The 18,229-nt window shown below is 44.0% G+C and overlaps 1 long non-coding RNA gene across 1 annotated transcript in view; it reads right to left on the bottom strand.

Moving 5' to 3' along the window:
- Positions 1-11,708, bottom strand: part of LOC146401652 (uncharacterized) — a 113,923-nt gene extending 102,215 nt beyond the window's left edge. The window contains exon 1 of the long non-coding RNA XR_014810574.1: positions 11,352-11,708. This is a non-coding gene — a long non-coding RNA (uncharacterized LOC146401652). The remainder of the gene's footprint in view (positions 1-11,351) is intronic.
- Positions 11,709-18,229: the final 6,521 nt, after the last annotated feature.

Raw genomic sequence — 18,229 nt, forward strand, 5'->3', positions numbered from 1 at the left:
GGAACAGCCTGTGCGGAGAACAGGAAACAGAGCCCCTGAGGAAACCTAAAAGGGATGACCTGACCTGTGGAGGAACCAGGTAACCACAGACCATGGATGTGCAGTGTCCTTGGGGTGCATTCCTGTGACAGACTTCGGAGCCATGCACAGCAGTGTTGGGATAGGCGCACAGAAGCCAAATGGCTCTGCCCAGGCAGGGTTGGGTTTTACGGGACTGTGGGACAACGGAGGAGAGGCTCTTGGAGGGCTGGGTGAGGAGGAAAGTTTGGGGGTACTACAGGAGGAGGCCAAGAGAGAGGTTCAAAGTGGAAGGTCAAGGACCTGGAAGCAGGCAACTGGAGAACAGGTGTAGAGGGTGTGTTTGGGCCAACCAGACACCACCGCCTACCCCCACCACCCACCTGCAATCTTGGTCTCCTTAATTAGATTATGAGTTTCTTGATATGTAGGGTTACTTGGCCACTGATGATACAGAAATGAGGATAAACAATAGATATGTACATACATAGATACATAGATAGATAGGCAGGTTCTTACAGCTTGTTTCTCAGTCATCCATTTGTTATATTCATTACATACTGCTTCGTAACAAATGACTCCAAAACGTAGTGGTTTAAATGAACAACATTCATCATCTCACAGTTTCTGTGGGTCAGGAATCAGGGCACAGCTCAGCTGGGTCGTCTGGCTCAACCATCTCATGAAGCTGCACTCAAGGTTGTCTGCCTGGTCTGCAGTCACCTCAAAGCCCAACCGTCCTGGTTGTTGACAGGGGTCAGCTTTTCACTGGCCGTCATCTGGAAGCCACTCTCAGGTCCTTGCCACCTAGACTTCTCCGTAGGGAAGCTCACAATATGGCATCTAGCTTCATCAGAGCAAGCAAGTCAATGAGGGGGAGGGGGAGGAGGGAGAGAGGTGGAGTGACACCTTGTGTAACCTAATCTCAGAAGTGACATCCATCACTTCTGCCTCATTCTACTCATGAGAGGTGAGTCACTAGCTCCAGGCTCACATTCAGGGGAGAGACTTGCACAAGAAACTGAACACCAGGAGGTGGGATCCTTGGGGGCTGTTTTGGAAGCTGCCAACCACGTCCATTCATTCATTCAGCATTTATTTAATGTGGACCTGCTCTGTCCATGCTGAGGGTGGAAGACAGAACACAATGGTGACTGTCACTTGAAGATTATGGCTTGGAAGGTGACACATAAATTAACCAAAGAAACACACACAAATGTAAGTCAAGAGCTACTACAGAAAACGCCCCCAAGAGGTGGTGAGTGGTGAGGATGGAACAGCACTTGGTACCATAAGAGCATTTCACCAGGGCACTGGGCCAGGGCCTCCCTGGGAAGGGATGACAGGAAAGCGAGCTAACGCGTGAGGTAAGGCCAGGCATAAGCTGGGTGGTGAACGCAGGAGGGAGTGGCAGGGAGTGCACAGCTGGCCAGAGGAATGGCATCATCTAGACACGCTGGGGTGCGTGTGGGCCAAGAGCATGTGTGTGTGCGTGTGTGTGTTCACCTGTGCATGCACGCACGCACACACACATGCATTCTGGTCCTGGGCAGACTTGGGTGTTTACACTGTATGAGTGGACGTTGTGGGTAAACAATACCACTCAGTACACACAGAGACTCGAAAGAAGGGACAGGAAGGTGGCAGAGAGGACAGAATCTGAGCAGCACTGTCTCTGAACTTTCAGAAATATGTTTCTTCCTCCTTCTCCCCACTCTCCCACCCTCCTGTACCCTCTCTGGGAGGTTGCTTTGGGGACTCATATATATGTCCTCATAAAAAGCAAAAATCTGCTGATGCAGCCTAATGCCTTATCCTGAAAAGCAGAGCTGTCTGAGGAAACTAGCTCTGCCCCTGCCTTGGCAAGAAGGCTCTGTTCTGCAAACCAGCATCTCCCTTGTTAAAGAGACAGCCTATTGATTGAAGCTAAAGTGACTTTTTATGGGTCCAGAGATAGGAAGGCAGGACCTCCCATAGGAGGGAGGTGAGGGGAAGTTCTGCAGCCAGTGGGAAGGACAGAGCAGGGGTGAAAAGGGAGCTGTGAGAGCCCCTGGTTGAGACAAGACCCTTCTGGGTATCAAAGGAGCCAAGCGCTGAAGAGGCTGGGGCTGAGGCAGGATGTGGTGTGGCAGGTGGCCCAGCTCTACACACCTGAGTCTGAAGCTGACGAATCCCGTGCACTGCCTGGTCATGCGGCAGCAAGCCCAGATCTAGGCAAATCGGCAGGACTGATCAAAAGCCTGCACAGTCCCTGTCCTCAAGGCATCCAAGAAGGACTTCCCTCTTCCCAGCAGCACCTTGGTTGGCTATGCAAGCAGTCCCTGTGTTGGAATCCTGCCCCAACCCCTCAGCCGGCACTAAGGGTGTGACTCCCATTCATTCAGGTCACCATTCATTCACGTCACCATTCATTCAGTAAATATACACGCCTATGTGCCAGGCACTGCATTAGGCTCTGGGGACACAAATGTGGTTCCTGCCTTCAGAGACTCTCCAGTTCAAATAGTAAATAATCCCTGAATGATTATTTACTCAGCATTTGATGGCAATTGTGAAAATGACATGAAGGAAAAACACAAGTAAAAGCTAGCACGAGCGTTTCTATTGTGGTTCAGTGGGTTAAGAACCTGACTAGAATCCATGAGGACGTGGGTTCGATCCCTGGTCTTGCTCAGTGGGTTAAGGATTCGGTGTTGCCACAAGCTGTGGTATAAGTAGCAGATGCAGCTGGGATCCTACATTGCTGTGGATGTGGTGTAGGCCAGCAGTTGCAGCTCTGATTTGACCCCTAACCAGGGAATTTCCATATGCTGCAGGTATGGCCCTAAAAAGAAAAGAAAATAAATGAATATATAAATAAAATCAGAATAGTTCATACCTGCTGAGGGGGAAAAAAAGCTAGCATGATTTGGAAGACATGACAGAGGCAGAGAAGGGGGGCTCCTGGTCAATGTGTTGTCCTCTGGTCCTTGCCAAGCCCTGCAGAAGTGAGCTGGCCTGTCTGGGTGTCAGCGGAGGCCCCCAATCCATTCCTGTAACAGCATCTGTTGCTGGAGTGACTTATGGTCCATTTTCTCAGCAGACAGAGTACAGTCTATTGCCCTCTGCCCTTGGAACAATGGCTGACCCTCTCCATCCTGAGACTGACCCATCTCTATACTGTGCTGGCCCAGGGCTGCCCTTCCCACTGCCTCTGCCCTGGAGTCCCCTGGCAGCCATGGGAACACACCATAGTCAGGCACCTGCCTGGCCCCTCTCCAGGGCCCAGAGGCATTTCCTTATCCCTTTCTCAAACCACTGGAAGTGAAAACGTGTCTGGGTGAGGTGGAATGAGTGGTTAATTCACATTCTCTCTGATGTTGCACTATTTACATCCTAGAAGAAATGAGACACAGTCTCCCCATCTTCCCATCCCCAAACCCATCCATGGCCTGAACCATGACATGAGGTACCACCCCCACTAAGTTCTCCCTGGTCCTCGTCTCTCATCCCCCAGCCTGAATTTTATCTCCTTTTACCTACTCCTCTTTCTTCCCCGTTCAAACACCCAGTCCCCTGAGCTCGGAATCTTCAGAGCCCACAAATGCTTTTTTCTTCACCACAAAGTCTGACTTTCACAAATGAAACTCTTGCTTTTATGACCATGATAATTTCCGTCACTATAAAGCAATGGTTCTTAACCTTGGCTGCACTTTGTAGGGACCTGAAAAGTTTCCATTCCGGGAACTTCTGATTTAATTGGTCTGGGGCTTAGCCTGGGCGGCAGGATTCTTAAAGCTCCCAGATGATTCCAGTGTGCAGGCAGGGTCAGGAACCACTGCTTTAAACAGTCTCATTTATGAATAGCAATGATTTCTTTTGTCTCTGCTAATCCTGTCTTCCCCATGAGGAAATCTAAGCCTCAGCATCATGCACTGATTCAACACTTGGTACTTGAGCCCCTTCTTTGCCCTGTTCTAGGTGCTGTGGGCACAGCAAGGACCAAGACAGACAAAAATCCCTGCCCTTGGAGAGATGACATACTAACCAGGAGAGACAGGCTAGAAACAATAATATTAACATGCAGTTAATTTCATAATACATTTCCAAGTGCTAGGGGGACGGAGAAAAAGAGGGTAAAGGGATAAGGGATGGAGAGAGGTTATCAATCAAGCCAAACCTTATGGAAAAGGTGACATTTGATAAAAGACTTGGAGGAGATGGGAGAGTGAGTCAAGGCAAATTCACAGAATAAGAACCATGGCAGATATGTCCCAATATTATTCTGCCACCTATACTTAGGAGGGAGAACCGGCAGGACTTGGTGATTGAATGTTGGGAGCAGAGAGGGAGGAGTGAGTAAAAAGAATCCATCAGGAAAGACTCTCAGATTTTTTATACAAGTGTCCTTTCCTGAGCTGGGGACACTGAGATCTGGAGGTGGAAGTCCCAAATTATATTGTGGACACACTGGTGTGAGGCGTCTACAAGACACCTAAGTGAACCGTGAGTGAACAACCTCAGCCCACAGACCACATCTGATTTACCATCTGGTTTTTACATTTTTAAATGATTGGGGAAAAAATCCAAAAGAGAATAATATTTCCTGACATGAAAATAATGTTAGATTCTAATTTTTAAACAGTCAAAAAAAATCAAAAGGAGAATAATGATTCCTAACACATGAGAATTATATAAAATTTTAATTTCAGGGTCCATAAACAAAATTTTACTGGAACACAGCCATGCCCATTCGTTGTCACCTTGTCAGTGGTCGAGTTTGCAATGTAACATCAGAGTTGAGTCATTGGAACCGATACCATTTAGTCCACGAAGCCTAAAATATTTACTATCTGGCCTGTTACACAAACAAATTTGCTAAGCCCTTGCACAGACAGTTGGATCCATGGATCTGGAGCTCAGGAGGGTCATCTAGGCTGATGATATAAGTGTGGACGTTGTTAGAAGGGTTGGGGAGATTGGGGTGAGAAGGGGAGGGGCTGAGGTTGGGCCCTGAGAATACCTGGATACTTGAAAGTTGGGTGGAGGAGAAAGCAGCTGGAAAGGAGAGCAAGAAGCAGTATCCAAGAGGTTGGAGGAACATCCAGAGATAAAGTTGTCATGGACAAAAAGAAAAAGTGAATAGACCAAGAGGTCAAAAAGTCAGTGCTGCTGAGAGGTCAAATATCACAAGAATGGAAAATGACTTTAGCAACAAGAAAGTAATTAATAGTGTGGTGGGGCGATTTCAGTGGAGCAGAGAGAAAGGAGACCAGATTGGAATGGGGTTAAGGGATGAGGAGGAGGAAATGGGGACGTGGCAGGAGGATAACTTTTTTAAGAAGTTCAGCTGAGAAGGTGCCTGCATCAGCCCATAGAAATAAAATAGTAGCTGGAAGCAGAGGAAGGTCAAGGTGGTTCCATTGTTGGCCATTGCTCTTTGCTGTTTTACCATCGGATTGATAGGAAGGTGTCTTGTTGGCAAAGGGAGAGAAGGAAGACTCAGGAGGGAGAACAGATAAGGGTGGAACAAAGAGGCGCAGCCCTGTGGAAGCCCTGCCAGGGCACCCCCTCTACCACTATGAGCCCTTAGGAGTAGGGGAAACAAGCTCCAACCAAGAGAGCCCCACATCCTACAGCAGGTGCAGCGAAAAAGGGAGGCCCTCTGGGACCAAACAATACAACTTAAAACCCTGGCTCTGCTTCTTACAGTGTGACCTTAGCAAGTGACTACTCAGAGTCTCAGTTTCCTTATCTGTGATGTGGGGCTAAGCCTCCCTTGTTCACAAGACCGGTGAGAATCAAGTGGGATGATGTTCCTGCCCCAGGGACCATCTCTGACATGTTAGAGACACCCAGCAAACTCTGTATTCCCTCCTGCATGACCCCAGCTACTCCCAGCCCAGCTACTTCCCAGACTTTGTCTTAGAAAAAAGAGGAAAGAATCTTGGACACAGACTTGACCTACATTCAGTGCCAAGTCTCTTGTCTTTCAGGAAGGGGAGAGAGGCAATTCCAGGGATGCACTCAGCCAGCTGGCCCGGACTTAGCCAGATGCGTTGTTTTGGAAGCTCCCCGCAAAGGAAGGATCCTGAGGTCCCTTCTTCCAACTATATCTTGGCATGAGCCCTCTGGCCACCTGAACTCTGGAAGTTTTTGTCAAAACAGGAATCCCTGGCCCATTTTGTCAGGGTTCTAGTTTTGTATGGGGGGTTGTAGTATTATAGGGTTCTAAGATTGTCTGGAATTGTCAGCAGGGCACAAAGCTTTCACCTCCAGTGACCTTGCAGGAGAAGGTGGTTTCTCTTTTGACTGCTGAGAGCCCATGGAGATTGACAGTGCCTAGCACAAAGGAAGGTGTGACCAAGATAAGGAGACCTGGCCAATCTGGGGGAGGGAGATTGGGAGTAAGAGCCCAGTATTAACACACTTGTGAGGCCATCTGCACATAACACCTGCCTCCTGCAATCAGCCTCTCAGACTGTGGCTCAGAAGCATCCTATTCTCTGCATCGTCTCCCCAACCTGTTGTTTCAAAAGGATAAAATGGATCTAGTTCCCTGGCATTTCCCTTTCAAAGCTGGCAAAGTGACTGCAACCCCTGCTTTGTACTCATTCAGAGAAGCATTTCCTCATTTTCTAGGACAAAAATCCTGTGAAAGGGACAGACCAGGTTAGTCTTTCATCATGAGAGATCAGCTCAGCAGGCCAGGGAGGGAGAGAAGCCATTCATTCTCGGAAGTGAATCAAAGAATCAAAGCCGCCTCCAGCAGTTATTTAAATTAAATACTATGTTTCATTGAATGTAAGGTATATAATTAATCAAGGTCCCCCACCTTTTTTATAGTCTTACTGAGCTGCAAAGAGATCATTACCAGGACAAACTTTTTCCACAGTGCCCCAGATGATGGGTGTGTACTTGTGAGCTGCTACGTGCAATGTATGTGCATGTGTGAATGCATGTGCCTGAATGTTTCTGAGAATTTGTGACAGAAGTCATTCACTACAAAAAGCCCACCCAAGCCAACTTAAGTAAGAGGGAATTTATTAGAAGGAATCAGGAATATCTCACTGTAACTGGCAAGTTTGTTAGTTTCCCTACCCTGTAAGAGTCTACACCTTCTGGTTGGACCAGATCATCCCCTCATGGACAGTCACAGCCCATTGGACTGGGACATCTGACTTATGCAACATCGGTTGGTTTCTCACTCCCAGAAATTTGGGACTGGGACACAGACCTGTGAGTTAGTTCATTTGTGGTGGTGTACCCAGGAGGACACATCTCAAAACTATGTGCCAATGTTTGAATATGTTGTGCCTTAGCACAGTGGTTCCGAAACTTTTGCATGCCAAAGGATCACGTAGAGTGTTTATTTAAAATGTGCTTTCCTTGGCTCCATCCCCAGAGATGTGGAGCTCTGAATTTTTAACAAATGTGCCAAATGTTTTGAATGCAGGTATTTCAGCAAGAGAGAAAAGGAAAGCAGATGAGCAGAGCAATGAAAAGACCTTCGTTTTCCCAGAGGGAAAAAGAAAGAAGGGAAAGTAGCTGCTATGGTTGGCTTCCTTTTTTTTTTGGTTCCAATCCCTTGTAAGGCCCTCTGTCTTTCCTGTCCTTGTGTTTTATGCATGCCTTTTATTCATAAGATACCTAAGCTGGTTTCTGTTTCTTGCTACCAAGGAATTCCTAAAAGTATTTGTGCTTATGGAACCCAAGGGGAAGTGACCATCTGGTCCCATTAGCCATAGCTGATGGGAGAGGGGGACAGGACCATCTTCTACAAACAGCTGCCTTGAGCCACCTCTTTGACAGGTATAATAGCATGTCCTTTCTAAGAAGGAGTGTTGTCTGGGAAGACACCCCAAACACATCTACCACAGTAGACTTTTCTAAGAGGTGTGAGTGCCTGTGGGCATTTTTGTGCCTGTGTGTGCATGCATGTGCTCAGCTCTGGTCTGCCGCCTGTGAGGCCTGAGTCTGGTATTTTCTCAGAGACAAGAGTATAATTGTGAGTGGGTGTGTGTTACTGAAGCAGTCTGTGCACATGAGTGGGAGAGAACTAAGCCAAGCTGCATTCTAGGTTATAATTGTCCACATTAGAGACTCATTAACTGTATCACTACATCTACTCATAATAAACCAGATCATATTTAGAAATGAGCTTCTTAAAGAGATAGAACAGAGAGCTCTGTTATTTGTAGCATGGTGAGGAGGGGATACCATTTGGAAAGGAAAAAGTGGTAGAGGATGCCACTGAAAATACTTGGGTGCTGGGCAGAGACAGACACCAGCAGTCTATATGGCCTACCCCAGACATCCCCAGCAGGCAGCAGGCTCAGTCCTCAGGATATGAGAATGCGACCCCAGAGCCAGGAGGAAACAAGGACGCTGTGCCTAGTGAGAAGTCCCCAAAGAATTCAGAGCTCACTCAGTGATCAGAAGAAGAGTTCTGGTACTGTCTCAACAGAGTGATTTTTTTATCTACTCTCATAAGACTCTTACAACATCCCAAGGGCCCTTCTAACATCTCCAACAGGCACCACAATTAATTTTTCATTATGCAACAGAGCAAAAAAGAGAAAACCTCTCCTTCCCATAGCCACCCCCAGCACTTTATCTGTATTTCTCTGATGTCATGTGTTACTTTCTATCTCATGGCATATCGTGCACATTTCCACCTACAAGCCCTTTAGAGGGCAGCCTCAGCACCCCCTCACCTAGATCCTCAGATCCCCTTCGGCAGTGCCCATACCCCAGCTTCTGTGTACTCTACTACTAACTGTTTGTAGCTGTGACCTTCCTTGGAGACTTGCCCTTGGGTTCCTGGAGCTGCTGCAGATATATCCACATATCTAGCATTATAGGTCTAAGAGTGCCTGAGAATTTACTCACCATCTCCTCCCCACCCTCCAGCAATGACTGGCTGGTACAGGCTTAAAAAGCCCACCTCTCTTGCCTGCAAATTCTCATATGCAATTTATCTTCCAGGGATTCCCCAAGAGTCAGACAGAGGTTTTGACTTCAACTGAAATCCTTCCTTTCATTGATTTCTATCCCTTCTGGTACTGCTTTCCCCACCCCTTTACTTATTTCTCCTTGAAACACTTTCTTAACAAATCACTTGCACTCAAATCCTTGCCTCAGAGGTTGCTTCTCAGAGAGAAGAGAGGCTGCTTCTCTTCCTAGTGTCCCAGCTCTGCCCACAGCCCCAGCAAAGGCAATTCTATATATCATAGGATTCCACCTCCCTGGCCACAGCTAATTAGACCTGGTGGGCTTCTAACCCATGCAGAGCTGATTAAATTCTCAAAAATTGATAAGAGCTAAAACTAAAAAACATTTAGAAGAAAACATGGGGATAAATTTTCTTGACCTTGGACCTTGGGTTAGGCAATGGTTTCTTATGTAATGTATTAGTCTTCTCAGGCTGCTACAACAAAATAGCATATAGACTGGATGGCTTCAACAACAGACTTTTATTTCTAACAGTTTTGGAGACTTGGAAGTCTAAGAGCAAGGTACTGGTGATTTAGTTCCTTGTGAGAGCCTTCTTCCTGACTTTCAGGCAACCTGTTTGTCACTGTGTCCTCATGTAGTGGAGAGAAAGAGAGCAAAGTCTCTAGAGTCTCTCTCTTTTCCGGGGGGGGGGGGGGGGAACAGGGTCAGCAGCTGTGCCTGTAGCATGTAGAAGTTCTCGGGCCAGGAACTGGACCAGAGCCACAGCAGTGATGATGCCAAATCTGTAACTGCTTGACCCACCAGGGAACTCCTGGAGTCTCTTCTCGTAAGAGCACTAATCCCATCTTGAGACCCTCACCCTGATGTCCTTATCTCCTAAATACCTATCACACTAGGGGTTAGGGATTCAACATACTGATTTTAGGGAACATGAAGTATATGCCAAAAAACATATGAAAAAATGTTCAGCATCATTAGTCATTAGAGAAATGCAAATCAAAACTGCAAGATACCACCTCACAGCCACTAGGATGGCTAGTAAGTGTCAAAAAGTCAGACTTACAAATGTCATTGAGAATGTAAAGGAACTAGAACCCTTCTACATTGTTGGTGGGAGTGTAAAATGGCACTGCCACTTTAGAAAACATTTTAAGGGTTTTTCAAGATGTTAAACTCAGAGCTATCATATGATGCAGCCATTCCACTCCCAGGTATACACCCAAGAGAAAAAACCATACACATTGAAAACATACATGTACACAAATGTTCATAGCAGCATTATTTACAGTAGCCAAAAAAGTAGAAAAAAGTATCCATCAGCTGATGAGCAGATAAATTAAATATGTTATACCATGGAATATTATTTAGCAATAAAAAAGAATGAAGTTCTGATACAGGCTTTAACATAGATGAACCTTGCACACATTAGCTAAGTGAAAGAATCCAGATATAAAATATTACATGTTGCTTGACTTAATTTTATGTGAAATGTCAGGAAGAGTCAGTGACAGAGTTCCTGTCGTGGCTTAGCAGAAACAAATCTGACTAAAATGCATGAAGATGCAGGTTTGATCCCTGGCCTCGCTCATGGGTGAAGGATCGGGCATTGCTGTGAGCTATAGTATAGGTCGCAGATGCAGCTCTGATCTGGCATTAGCTGTGGCTGTGGTGTGGGCCAGCAGCTACAGCTCCGATTTAGCCCCTGGCCTGGGAACCTCCATATGCTATGGATGCAGCCCTAAAAAGACAAAAAAATAAAAAGAAAAAAAAAAGAAGAAGAAGAGCAAAAGGTAGTGAGACAGAGAGTACATTAGTGGTTGCCTGGAGATGTGGGGGAGGAAGCTAGTGGGAATGGGGTATGACTGCTCATACATCCAGGATTTCTGTTGAGGGTGTTAAGAATGTTCTGGGGGAAAAAAAACAGTGAAATTATAATAGGTGAATTGTATGGCATATGAAATATACCTCAGTAGAACTATTTAAAAATAAAACCTCCTAACTGGGCCCACTTGATATTCCTTTGTATCTTCCTGATAAACTGGATCCCCCTCCTCCTGTGTTCTCCTCCTCTACCTTCATACCACCACACTCACAACATTTATGACACTAGATGGTGGGGGGGGTCTCCACACCGAGCAAGTCTTTGCAATACCAGCTGGGTGTGCTACAATTCAATGCAGTTCTGACACTAACCAGAGTTAGGTCAGACCACTCAGGTTAAGGGCTTAGTCCCACAAGACTGCCCCTGCCTACACCCCAGAGGGCAGTCACAAACCTAGGTTGTTATCTGTGCTTCTGACCAACCAGCTATAAATCAGAGCTCCCCATAACCCTGTCCTTGGACTCAATCATTTGCTAGAAAAGCTCACAGAACTCAGGGAAATACTTGCACTTACCAATTTATTATAAATGATGTGATAAAGGGTACAGATGAAGAGCCAGATGAAGAGATTCATAGCGTGAGGTCCAGAAGAGCACAGGAGCATCTGTCTCCATGGAGTTGGGGTGCATCACCCTCCCAGCACATGGATGTGCTCATCAACCTGGAAGCCCAGCAAACCCCACACTTTGGGGATTTTTATGGAGGCTTCATCAAGTAGGCATGATCCATCACTAACAAAATCTCCAGCCCCTTTCCCCTGTTCCTTCATGGAGGATGCAGGATAGGGATGAAAGTTCCAAGCTTCTAATCACAGCTTGCTCTTTCTGGAGAACAAGCCCCATCCTGGAGCCTAACCCAGCATTGCCTCATTAGAGTAAAAGACACTCCTATCACCTAGTAAATTCTAAGGGTTTTAGAAGCTCTGTGCCAGAAACTGGGGGCAGAGACCAATACGTATCTTTTCCATTGTTTCACACTAGCCTTAAACTTCTGAGTGGTTTTCTGTCTTGAAGCCAAGTATTCATGAGGACACCATGTTTCCTCTATGTATTAGACTGTGAATTTCTCACAGAGAGAATGTGCACATAATGTATATATGTTGCTCCAGATGCCTTGCATTCTCTTGCTCTCAATCTCAGAGGAAGAGCTACATTTTCTCCTGCCCCAAACATACCTGTACACCTGTCCTTGCCCTCACAACAATGTAACACCTAGAAAGCCCCCTTTTATCAATTACCCCCCTTTTCCTCTATCTCCCATATTTTAAAACATGGTGTCTCTGGTCATCCTTGGACCCAGGTCTCCTCAAGCTATACTGAGACTTTCTCTATCCTTCATAGCCAAACTTTTCTGAAAAACAGACTATTCTCCCTTTACCCTTTCCTCTCCTCCTTTGTCCATTACAGCCTGGCTTCCACCCCATCCCTCTCCTGGACACAGCTCTCACCAGGATTACCTATAAATTCCTCACTTCCAAACACAGTTGATTCATTTAATCTTCATTTTAGTCATGGTCTTCAATTTTATGTCGCTTTCTCTTGGGTCACCTTCAGCTTCTCTGACTATTCCTTCATAGGATACTTCCTACCTCTGTTTCCTCTGTTGCCTCTTAATGCTTGCCCAGGGATCTGCCTTCTGCCATAATGCTTCCTTCCTCATCACGCTTCCCTTGGATGATCACACAGACTCCCAGGATTTAACCCTCCTCCAAAGATCCCCAAGTTGACATCTCCAGACCAGACCTGTTTCCCAAGAGTCCAGCTTATACACTTCCTAGATCTCTCCATCTTGATTTTCCATAGGAATCCCAAGTTTGACATGTCTAAAATGCATTTAACTGTCCCCGCCCCCACATACACACCTTCACAGCCACTGCAGCGCAGGTAGTCTCTATCATTGTTAGGCTTAATGACACCACCATCCTCTCCAATTCTTAAGCAGAAAACTAAAAGCATTCTCAGATCCTCCATCTTCCTCACCCCACATAAAATCTGTTAACAGGTTGCTTTATTTTATATTTAATAAATTTAATATCTTCAGACCCGGGGCTCCAACCACACTGAATCATTTGTAGCTCCTGAAATACACCATGGTTTTTCCCCACCTCTGGGCTTTAATATGCATTCTTAACCTCTCCTTGGAATGCATTTTCCTACCTCATCCACCTAAAGAGCTCATATTCATCCTCCAAAACCCAACCCAAATATTGCCCTTCCTGGGAAATGTCTTCCAGCATCTCCAGAAGAATTTTCGGCTTCTTTGCTTTTTGTTTTGACTGCAGTATGCAGCAGCTTGATGTGGGATCTCACCTCCCAAACCAGGGATTGAATTTGGGCCACAGCAATGAAAGTGCTGAATCCTAACCACTAGACCACCAGGGAACTCCCTGCTGGTTCTTTGAAACAGAGGGTACCAATGGCTGGACTCTGGCCCACATGCTTGCTTTATCCAGCTTTCCCAGCTCCCTCTGCAACCTCAGGCCCAGGGTACAGAGGGAGGAAAGAATACAAATCTAAAGGACCTTCCACCCCTCCTTCACAGGTATACCTGTCCTCTGCCCACTTTCCCTCATCTTTCTCCTAATCTCTTGGGCTGTGTTTCCCAGGTTCATGTGTCATCTGGCTTCTGATGGTGCTTGGCCACTGGAGCACAATGGCAGGAAATTGAATTGGGGTGCGGGGATCCAGACTATTTCTCCCTCTGTCTCTGCTTTAATTGCATCTCTGGCAGTTGCTGTGTCTTTCCCGTCCCTCCAGTTCCTGGCAGACAAGCCCACTTGGTTCAAACTCTTACTGGGTGACTTCCAGCCTGGGGGTGATAGAGCTTCCTTTTATTGTTATTCTCTGAGTCATCTCACTGTCCTCTGTGGAGAAGACAGGATAGAGCCTTGGGACCATAGGGGAGAGGACGGATTAGAGAGCCAGCTTGGAGAGTCATTGACATAGTGGTGGAGGATAAAACCTAGGAGAAGTCAAGGACAGAACCATGAGAACAGCAACACATAGCTGATAGGAAGCTTACTAGTAATGAAGCAACCCATCCCAAATTAGTGACAAATACTTGTTTAAAATTAATTGAAATCTGCCTCACTCCAACATGCACCAATTGTTACCATAAACCAAATCTAACTTTTTCCACATGCTAGTCCTTCAGGTTTTCAGAGAGATATATCTTGCTCCCTTTCATAAACTTTTGCTATAATATCTCCAAATCTTTCTACTTTATTTATTTATTTATTTTTTTTTTTTTTGCTTTTTAGGGCCTCACCCATGGCATATATGTAAGTCCCAGGCTAGGGGTCAAATCAAAGTTGCAGCTGCCAGCCTATACCACAGCCACATCCATGCCAGATCCAAGGCACATCTGCAACCTACACCATGGCAATGCCAGATCCTTAACCCACTGATGGGGCCAGAGATGGAATCCGCATCCTCATGCATACTAGTTGAGTTTGTAACCCGCTGAACCATAAAGAGAATTCCTCATTTCTTTTCTATTAATAGTCTGTTCACGTTTCTTCCTTATTTTTCTAAATAGTTGTTGATTTTCTATTTTGGAAACTCTATTAAATATTAGGGATGTTAACTTTTTGTAACATAAATTGAGAGTTTTGTGTTTTGTTGTTGTTGTTATTGTTGTTGTTGTTTGCTTTTTAGGGGCACACCACAGCATATGGAGGTTCCCAGGCTAGGGTCTAATCACAGCTACAGCTGCCGGCCTATACCATAACTACAGCAATGCCAGAACCAAGCCACATCTGTGACCTACACCACAGCTCATGGCAATGCCGGATCCTTAACCCACTGAGCGAGGCCAGGGATCAAACCCACAACCTCATGGTTCCTGGTTGGATTCATTTCTGCTGTACCATGAGGGGATCTCCTGATAGTGTTTTTTCACCAGTGTGTTTGTTCAGACATTTTCCCCAACATCAGAAAGCCAGAAGTAGGGAGTTGTCAGCACTGTCTCAAAGGCCCAAAGGTGTCAAGGTCAGCCTTTTTGAGATTCTTTAGGTATTTCTCTGAGTCACATGATGACTTGTGTTAAAGGCATGTAGGACCAGGAAGGGATGGCTCCAGAATCATCTATCCCTTTTATTAAGAAGGTAAAAGCTTTCTCAGAAGCCCCCAACAGATTTGCATTCATATAGAATTGGCCAGAAGTAGGTTCAGAGAAAACTGAGAAAGAAAATGCTTCATTTTTCCAGCCATTGGAGTGGAGATGGGCAAGGAGAAGGAGATTGGAATGCAGGCTGAGCTAGCCAACCAACCACCACCATCAGGAATGGGCGAGCTTAGCTTATATGGAAGATTCAGCTTTTTTCCCATCCTATGATGTGTCTCAAACTCATGGTGAACCAGTAGCTGGGTTCACAGCTGCAAAAGGGAATTTAGTCTCAGGGGCAGCGGTAGAGAGTTAGTATCTGCGGCAAGGAATGTGTGATGGCATCTAGAAATCTGTGTTCCCCCCCTTGGATCCTGTCTTGAAAGAATACTGCTAGATAGGAGCATGTCCAGAAGAGAGCAATCAGGTTGGGAAGATAAGGTCCCCAGAAACCTTGCCCTGTCAAGAATAAGTGGAAAGATGGAGTTCCCATTGCGGCTCAGCAGTAACAAACCCAACTAGTATCCATGAGGATATGGCTCAGTCCCTGGCCCCGCTCAGTGGGTTAAGGATCTGGTGTTGCCATGAGCTGTGGTGTAGGTCATAGATGAGGCTTGGATCTGGGCTTGCTGTGGCTATGTAGTAGGTCAGCAGCTGAAGCTCGGTTTCAGTCCCTAGCCTGGAAACATCCGTATGACATAGCTGCAGCTCTTAAAAAAAAAAGGAAAGAAAAAAAAATGCAAATGAATGTCTCTTCACTATATGAAAAAAATGCTCAACCTTGCTCACAATAAGAGAAATGATACAAACTGAGATTTCATTCTCATCTACTAGGATTGCAAAACTTCCAATTTTGATGACATATTCTTTTAGTGAAGTTCTAAGAAATAAACAGTTTCATAATTTGGTCATGGGAATGCAAAACTGTACAATCCCAATGGAAAGTAATTTAGCAAAATTATCTATGCATTCGCTCTTCAACCCAACAGTCCCATTTCTAGGAGTACATCCCAAAGATAAAATGGTAAAAATACAAAAAGACATGTGAGCAAGTCTATTCATTACAAAACTATTTGTAAGTGCAAAATCTCCCTGACTCACCCAACAATAGGCGATTATCGAATAAGACCATTGTATATCTATATCATGGAATTATAGGCAGCTGTAAAAGTAGAGAAGAACAATTCCTGTATACTACCAAAGAGAGATTTCCAAGATGTATTTTCATAAAGTAAGATGGTAAAAAGTAGTATGCTACCAATTTATCTAAAATGGAATGAAAACAATTACATTTTTAATGAAAGCATAAACCTTAGCTTTTTTATTTAAAAATGATTACCCAAGGGAAGAGCAAGGAAAGATACTAGAGGAAACAAGGATAGAAACTGAATTTCTCTGAATGTTCCTTGTTTTGTGGGTTTGACTTTGGAACCATATCAATGTTTTCCATCATTATAAAATACAATTCAATTTTAAAATAAATCTCTAAGAATCCAAACTAAAATGAAACAAGTAAAACAAAAATGAATCTCTGCCCTATTAAAAAGACTTCTTTTTACATCAACTTTGCATTCCCGGAATAAATATAATTTGATAATAATGCATTATCTTTTTATCTCTTGTGGGATTCTGTTTGCTACTATTTTGTTGAGGATTTTTACTTTTTTGTCCATGTGATATTGACCCATACTTTTCATATTGTCCTGATTTTTTTAAGTTCATATGAGTCATATTAATAAAGAAAAAAGAAAAACTATATGATCACCTCAATAGATGCAGAAAAAGCTTTTGACAAAATCCAGTATCCTTCAGTGATTAAAAAAACAGATCTCTCAGCAAAATAAGAATAGAAGAGAGTTCTTCAGCTTGATAAAGAAAAACTATGCATCTAATATCATGTAATGGTGATAGACCAAAAGCTTTCCCCCTAAGATCAGGAAAAAGGCAAGGATGCCTGCCCTTTCCACTTACCTTATTCAACATTATATTGAAGGTCATAGCCAGAGCAATTAATCAAGGAAAAGAAATGAAAGGCGTCTAGTCATTATTTGTAGCTGACTATCACCTAAGTAGAAATCTAATGAAATTTACCAAAAAATCTGCTATAAATAAGTTTGCACAATTGCAGTGTACAAGATCAATACACAAAAATAAATTATATGTCTAGATATCAGCAATGAACAACAGAAGTCAAAATTTTTTAAAATACCAATTACAATAGCATACACAAATATGAAATACTTATGGACAACTCTGACAAAAGATGTGAAAGACATAAATACTGAAAACTGCAAAACATTTCTGAGAAAAACTGAAGACGTAAGTAAGTTGACAGATATATTGTGTTCATGGGCTGGAAGACTAAATAAAGTGTTATTTCTCCCCAAACTGATACACAGGTTCAAAGCAATCCCAACCAAAATACCAGCAGGCTTTTTAAGTAGAAATTGATAAACTGATTCTAAAATTCATATTGAAATACAAATGATCTAGAGGAGCCAAAACAAAGTTGTAAAAGAAGAAAAAAGTGGGACTAAATGCCTAATTTTATATGAGTTTTATTTTTTCCATTATAGTTGAGTTAAAGTGTTCTGTCAATTTCTACTGTACAGCAAAGTGACAAACTGCCTAATTTTAATACTTAACTATGTACAGCTACAGTTATCAAGGTAAATATTGCTGTAAAGGCAGGCAAATATGTAAAACATAAAAATAGAATCTAGAAATAGATATACACATGGACAGTTGATTTTCAGCAATGGCGCAAAAGCAATTTAATGAAGAAAAATATTCTTTTCAATGATTCTAGAACAATTGGCCCTCCATATGCAAGAAAATGAACTTTGATTCATACCTTGCACTATTTACAAAAATTAATTCAGAATGAATCATAGGTCTAAATGTAAACATTAAGACTACAAAACTTAAAAAAAAATAGAAAAATATTTTTGACCTTATGTGAAGCAAGATTTCTTAGATATAACACTGATAGTACAATCTATAAAGAAAAATTGGTAGGGAGTTCCCTTCATGGCTCAGCGGTTAATGAACTCAACTAGGGTCCATGAGGATGCAGGTTCAATCTCTGGCCTCACTCAGTGGGTTAAGGATCCGGCATTGCTGTGACTATAGTGTAGGCCGGCAGCTGTAGCTCCAATTCAGCCCTAGCCTGGGAACTTCCATATGCTGCAAGTGCGGCCCTAAAAGGCAAAAATAAATAAATAAATAAATTGATAGATTGGACTAAACTTCCCCAAAATTAAAATTTTCTGCTCTTTCAAAAATACC

The sequence above is a fragment of the Sus scrofa genome, chromosome 7, assembly GCF_054392235.1.
Source record: "Sus scrofa isolate SSC_HxYL_T2T_F1_AM1 chromosome 7, Sscrofa_HxYL_maternal_Yorkshire_Landrace_v2.0, whole genome shotgun sequence".
NCBI lineage: Eukaryota > Metazoa > Chordata > Mammalia > Artiodactyla > Suidae > Sus > Sus scrofa.